Below are 6,217 nucleotides of genomic sequence, written 5' to 3' on the forward strand. Positions count from 1 at the left end.
GTAGATTTACTGATTCATATGTATGATGATAGTATATTTGATCCATAACAGTACAGAGATGTGATTTACTTGAGAATATGCGGCCCCTTTATAAAGGCACTGCACGCACTGAGCATGCGCAGAAGAGATGAGTGCGCCAGAGTCAAGTGCTGGTACTTTCAATAGAAACAAATGAAGCACGATCGTGAATGAAGGAGGATTTGTGGAATATTTTCACCAAATGCCGTACATCTCCGGCCTGCATGTGAAAGAATTTTCTTTGTGTCAGTATTTAAAGTTTAAATACTAATGTAATGAAATGCATCATGTTATTAATTAGCGTCTAATATGTTGGCAGAGAGTGTGGCAGCATGTTGACACCGATAACAAATGCTTAATGTGCCAATTTACAGAAGATCTCAGACATCATCATAATGAATGAGCTGAAAACAGGGAACTTTAGGAGACAAAGAGGCTTTTCAGCAGCTCAGTTAAACATGATGGCCCTGTTTCTAGGCCTAAGATTATGGACAATATCTAACTGTATTGTTCTTAATTGTTGTTCTTTGTGTTGGTTGTTTGCAGTTCTCCTGCATAACGCCTAAAAAGGTATAGTGCACTTATAAAGTATATAATGCACTTATAAATTAAATCAAAATCAGCAGGCCAGAATAACAGGATTTGGGTCATTTATTCCCTTTTTTACAAACACAATGCTCTACCCTCCAGTAGGTGGCGCAAATGCACCTTAAAGTGGTTTACAAACTACCACATAATGTAAAAGCGGAAGATCGTCCTGAGAATAAATAACAGGAGAAATCGACTGAAATATGAGAAATATGGAGTTTGTTAAAGTGGAGATTGACGACATGGGTGATCCAGAACCATGTAGAATTAAACATGAAGATACTGAGGAACAAACAGGTTGATTTCTATTCTTGATTTGAGCAATATATAAACGATACAGACCTACAAACCTTGTATATGCGCAAGCGCATATTTCGATTGAAATATGAGACATATGGAGTTTGTTAAAGTGGAGATTGACGACATGGGTGATCCAGAACCATGTAGAATTAAACATGAAGATACTGAGGAACAAACAGGTTGATTTCTATTCTTGATTTGAGCAATATATAAACGATACAGACCTACAAACCTTGTATAGCAGCTGTCATCCACATTTTAATTGTATTAACAAGAGAATGACAGAACTAACCTTCGGCACATCAAAGATCTGATACTTTATGCAGAGACCTCTGTTGCTTTCTGCTAATAAATCAGGATTCACTTGCATTGATTTTAATCACATACTATTCTTATTTTAGACTGGATGGAATTGAAACAGCAAATACGTGAAATGAATGAAGCAGAGGATGAATGTTGTAGCTACCTGCCAAGCTCAAAGAAGAAAAGCCAAAAAGCTGCACACCTGCTGCGGACACACACTGCACACAGTGTGGAAAGAGTTTCACACACAAAGGAAATCTGAACACACACGTAAGAATGCACACTGGAGAGAAACCGTACACATGCCATCAATGTGGAAAGAGTTTTACTCGTTCATCAGGTCTCAGTAAACATATGCTCTGTCACTCTGGAATCAAGCCATTATCTTTTATCAGTGTGGTAAACATTTTATTTCATCATCAAAACTAAAAACACACCTGACAGTTCATTCGGATGAGAAGCCTCATGTGTGTTCTTACTGTGGAAAGAGTTTTTCATGGCTGGACGGTTGTAAACAGCATCAAAAAACACACAATGAAGTGAGAGATCATGTGTGTTGTGAGTGTGGGAAGAGCTTTACTACAGCTGATGAATTAAAAAGGCACTTAAAAGTTCATAGTGGAGAAAAACCATACAAGTGCTCACATTGTGACAAGAGTTTTAGTCGGTCCACACACTTGAAAACACATGAATTCACATCATCCTACAAGAGAAGGACAAACTCCAGGTGCAGCAGCTGAAATCTGTGTGACTGTTAAAGGGGTCATATGATGCGATTTCAATTGTTCCTTTCTCTTTGAAGTGTTACAAGCTCTTGGTGCATAAAGAAGATCTGTAAAGTTGCAAAGACTAAAGTCTCAAATCCAAAGAGATATTCTTTATAAAAGTTAAGAGTCAACCACGCCTACCTAAAACGGCTCGTTCTAACACGCCCCCACATATCTACCTCACTATGTGGGAAGATTTGCATAACGCCGCCCAAATGTTGGCCAATCAGAGCACACCTCGCTTTTCAGACCGATGAGCTTTGTAAAAATCGACGCGTTTCAGAAAGGCGGGGCATAGAGGAGAAACAATAATGTACAGTATGTGAAAAATAATGTTTTTTTTTTTACCTTAAACCGCATAAACACATTTCATTACACCAAATACACAACATAATGTTCTTTTTAGCAACATCATATGACCCCTTTAAAGATGGAGTTCGTTGAAGAGGAGATTGAAGATATAAGAGATGCAGAACCATCCAGAATAAAACATGAAGATACTGAGGAACAAACAGGTTGGTGTCCATTCTTGATTCTTCATTCTTGACTGTTTTGGTAGCTGTAAAATAATAAGTATGGATGATAAATGCAGTGTTCACTTGAACTGATTCTAACTTGTTTATTAGACCGGTTGGAGATGAAAGAGCGAAGACAAGAACCGAATGAAGCTGATGAGAAATGTGACTTCAAAACTCAAAGAACAGAAACCAAACAGCTGCACACCTGCTCACAGTGTGGAAAGAGTTACTCACGACTAGACACTTATAAACGGCATCAGAAAAAACACAATGGAGAGAAACCGTACCACCTCCCTCGGTGTGAAAAGACTTTCACAAATACAGATAGTCTCAAAAATCATCTGCACGTTCACACTAGAGGAAAGTCGTTTAACTGTGATCAGTGTGGTAAAGATTTTAATTCATCCTCAGGTCTCAGACGACACATGAAGGTGCACACAAATGAGAAGCCTTATGTCTGTTCTTTTTGTGGAAAGTGTTTTTCACAGCCGAGCAATTGTAAACAGCACCAGAAAATACACACCGGTGAGAGAGATCATGTGTGTTGTGAGTGTGGGAAGAGCTTTATTACAGCGGCCGAATTAAAAATGCACTTAAGAGTTCAAACTGGAGAAAAACCTTACAAGTGCTCCTATTGTGGCAAGAGTTTCAATCAGTCTGGAAACCTGAAAATACATGAGCGAGTTCATTCTGGAGAGAAACCGTACCACTGTACTCAGTGTGGAAAGAGTTTCAAACATTTACGTAGTCTGGTGACTCATACGGAAAAGCGTTGTTCTGTGTCACAGTGAGCAAATATTATTTCATTTGAGATAGCTAATTTGTTCTAAATCTAGGGTACTTAAGTCCTTTTAAGATAAATAACATTCTGTGCTAACAAATTGAAATGAGGTGGTTGTTTTCAACAAGGTGGACACAGTTCTGTTCATAACAGTAGACCTGCTGGTGAAGAAGTGAAAGGCAAGAAATAAGGGGGGACAGAGATATTGGGGAAAATGACGAAAAGGGAAAGGGAAGTGAAGGTGCAGTGCAAGAGAGAACCTTTAATTATTTTCCATGGTACAAAGATGTCCTTTTTAAGAGTACTGCTCTAATGACAAGCTGTTGTACCCCAAAAAATAAAATTTTGGCCCCTTTTTTTGTGTGTGGCCTGGATGAGTGTAAGATTTCCCGGCCTGAAATTGCGTCCCAGTCCGGCCCTGATTAAAACAGTTAAGAATAGAAAAAGATTATACATAAAATACAGTGCTCATTCACTAAATGCACAGCTAAACATATGAGTTTTGTGTCTGGATTTAAATGTGGCTAATGTTTTAGCACATCTGATCTCTTCTGGAAGCCGATTCCAACTGCGGGCGGCATAATAACTAAAAGCAGACTCTCCTTGTTTTGTGATTAAATAGATTAAAACTATTATATCCTTTGTTTGCAAACGTCTCCTGATAGCACACGGTGACGTTTACATCTGCAAGAGTGTTTGCTCATCTGCAATACGTCTATAGGACGTTTCCTATCAGATGTCAAATAGACGTTTAGAAGATGTCTTTATGTTTATGATTTAGAATGCATGTAAAACTGACATCTTAAAGACGTCTATCAGATGCTTTCCAGATGAAGCGATCTTTAACAGACATCTTGCAGACGTATGTCAGTGTCTGGGTCCAGTAAAAGTAAGGGTTGAGATTTGAATCTGCATCAAAGGAGTTTTAGCTTTCTTCGCCCCCTGGAGGAAGACGAGCGAATAACAGCTGCTGCTCAATGCACGCATGCGCGCTACGGCAGATGTTCACGACAGTGCAGAAAGGGTTTGCGGCAGCAGCATGAAAACTGCAGTTCTGACAGCTGTCTGACATATTATGATAAAGATGGAGTTTATTAAAGAGGAGATTGACAATATGCGTGATCCAGAAACATCCAGAATAAAACATGAAGATACTGAGGAACAAACAGGTTGGTGTCCATTCTTGATTCTTCATTGCTGACTTCCACTGAAGAGCATTAAGGTAAACCAAACATAAGGCGGCTGTAGTTCTAAAATCATAGCAACTGTCAAATAAAATAGAGATAGGTAAATGGAATGCATTTCAATGAACATAACCTTGTATAGCAATTACCTTCCTTCACATAAATGCCTGACGATGGAAGCCCGTTTTCACCACAGAATAAAAAATAAAAGGTCATAGCGACTTTTCATCTCACAAATCTGACTTTTTAATTTATTTAATTTATATCTGACTTTTTCCTCACAATTATGAGTTTTTTTATCCTCAGAATTGTGAGATATAGCTAAAATAGCTAAAGCAAGAAAAAAGTTTCAATCGTGAGATAAAATGTCACAATTACCTGTTTAAAACCCAAACGCACAATTCTCAGATTTGCAAGATATAAACTCAATTCTGAGAACAAAAGTCTAGAATTTTAAAAGTTTATTTTCAGAATGGCGAGAAAAAAGTCAGAATTGTCAGGTATAAACTCATAATTGTGAGGAAAAAAGTCACAATTGAGATTTAAATAAAAAGTATATTTCTTATCCCGTGGCAGAAACAGGCTTCCATACTTGACCTCATTAATTTTCCTTTTTAAAGATTTATTTCATATGCTAATCTATAGACCTGATGGAAGTGGAGGAGGAACATTTAGAACTGAACGAAGAGGAAGATTTCATTACTGCAGAAAATCATTTCTCCCAAAGAACAGAAGCCAAAAACCCCTTCCCCTGCCCTCAATGTGAAAAGACGTTCACACAGAAAGGAAGCCTCATTAGTCACATCAGAATTCACACCGGAGAGCGTCCGTACATCTGTCCGCAATGCGAGAGGAGCTTCACGCGTAAATACAGCCTGAACGTGCACTTAAGAGTCCACACTGGAGAGAAACCCTACACCTGTCCTCAATGTGCGAAGACTTTCACGCAAAAGGAACACCTGAATAATCACGTAAGAATTCACGCTCGAGAGCAACCGTTCGTGTGTCAGCAATGCGGAAGCGGTTTCACACGTAACGACAGCCTGAAGAACCACTCCAGAATCCACACTGGCATCAAGTCCTTTATTTGCCCTCAGTGTGGAAGGAGTTTTAACTGGGCTCACAATTTCAACAGCCACCTGCGCTCGCATTCTGGAGCGAAGCCTTTCAGCTGCGATCGGTGTGGCGAAAAATGTCCATCTGCGTCCGCTCTAAGATACCACCTCCAAGCTCATACAAACGAAAGGCCTCACTTGTGTTCTTCGTGCGGAAAGAGTTTTGCACGGCTGGACTATTTTAAAGTGCACCAGAAGCTGCATAGCGGCGTGAGACCGTACGTGTGTTCAGACTGCGGCAGGACGTTTAATAAAGCCACCAACTTGAAAGAGCACCAGAAAATTCATACTGGAGAAAGACCGTACAAGTGTTCGCTTTGTGACAAGAGTTACAGTCAGTCGGGATCCTTGAAAGCACACGAGCGACTTCATACAGGAGAGAGACCGTATCGCTGCACTCAGTGTGGAAAGAGTTTCTTCAAATCAAGTCATCTAGTGGCACATATAAAAATGCACCGTCCGACTCCGAAGGCTTCACACTGAGCAACTGTGATTTCAGATAAACCAAAAACAGACTTTGAATTGGTGATGGTGACACCCTACCCAGATATAAGGACCGCCCCAAACACTCATCTGGTGCCTTTGAGCCTCGTTGACTTCATACCGTTGTGTTGCGCTAACGTTCTGATTAACTGTTTCTTGC

The 6,217-nt window shown here is 39.7% G+C and overlaps 2 pseudogenes; both read left to right on the forward strand.

Annotated features, from left to right (window-relative positions):
- The first annotated feature begins 809 nt into the window (after nt 1-809).
- On the forward strand, nt 810-3,285 carry LOC107728741 (zinc finger protein 501-like; annotated as a pseudogene).
- Nucleotides 3,286-4,305: 1,020 nt separating this feature from the next.
- Nucleotides 4,306-6,217, forward strand: part of LOC107728742 (zinc finger protein 883-like) — a 4,171-nt pseudogene continuing 2,259 nt past the window's right edge.

The sequence above is a fragment of the Sinocyclocheilus rhinocerous genome, unplaced genomic scaffold (assembly GCF_001515625.1).
Source record: "Sinocyclocheilus rhinocerous isolate Xijiao unplaced genomic scaffold, SAMN03320098_v1.1 scaffold6873, whole genome shotgun sequence".
NCBI lineage: Eukaryota > Metazoa > Chordata > Actinopteri > Cypriniformes > Cyprinidae > Sinocyclocheilus > Sinocyclocheilus rhinocerous.